Raw genomic sequence first — 662 nt, 5'->3', positions numbered from 1 at the left:
ATGAGGGAACAGGAGTTTGGGGGAGGATATCGAATTGGAAAACCCAGAGATGGCGTAACAGATCAAATGGAAATGGTGCTTAAAGTATGATTACATTTCCTGAATGCCACAGGATCTGTCCGTCCGCACGTGCCTTCTCACTGATTTAAAGCTACTGAGAGAATAATGTAATATTTGAGATGACAATTCCATTTTGCTTCATTTAATCGTGTATTTAGAGGCCAGTAGATATGCAAATAAATAAACTCTACATCAAACATTTATAAAGCACATTTTCCATAGGGCTTGTAAGTGCAGAGATTCCCCAGTGAAATGGATTTGCCCACTTTTTTGCAAAGAATTTAGGATTTAAACATACATTAAACGGGAATTAAATTCACACTAATTTAGCTCAATGTCAGTTTCTGATAACATTATCTGCACACTATTATCCATATTCTATATATTATTTTTCTTTATTGTCATATACATATTTATCCGATATTTACAGATGGAGCCACGCTTAATACCCACATATGAAAGGGGCATATAGCCGAAAAGATATGACATCTCTCTTTCTATTATCATAACAAATCAATAATTCATGTGTCTTTACACCAGACACAGAGGAGCAGGGTGGAGCCATGCAAACACACACAGGAAGCTGAAATCAAGCCCACAAT

This window comes from Sinocyclocheilus grahami, unplaced genomic scaffold (genome assembly GCF_001515645.1).
Source record: "Sinocyclocheilus grahami isolate Dianchi unplaced genomic scaffold, SAMN03320097.WGS_v1.1 scaffold255.1, whole genome shotgun sequence".
NCBI classification, from domain to species: Eukaryota; Metazoa; Chordata; class Actinopteri; order Cypriniformes; family Cyprinidae; genus Sinocyclocheilus; species Sinocyclocheilus grahami.
This window is presented reverse-complemented; position numbering follows the sequence as displayed.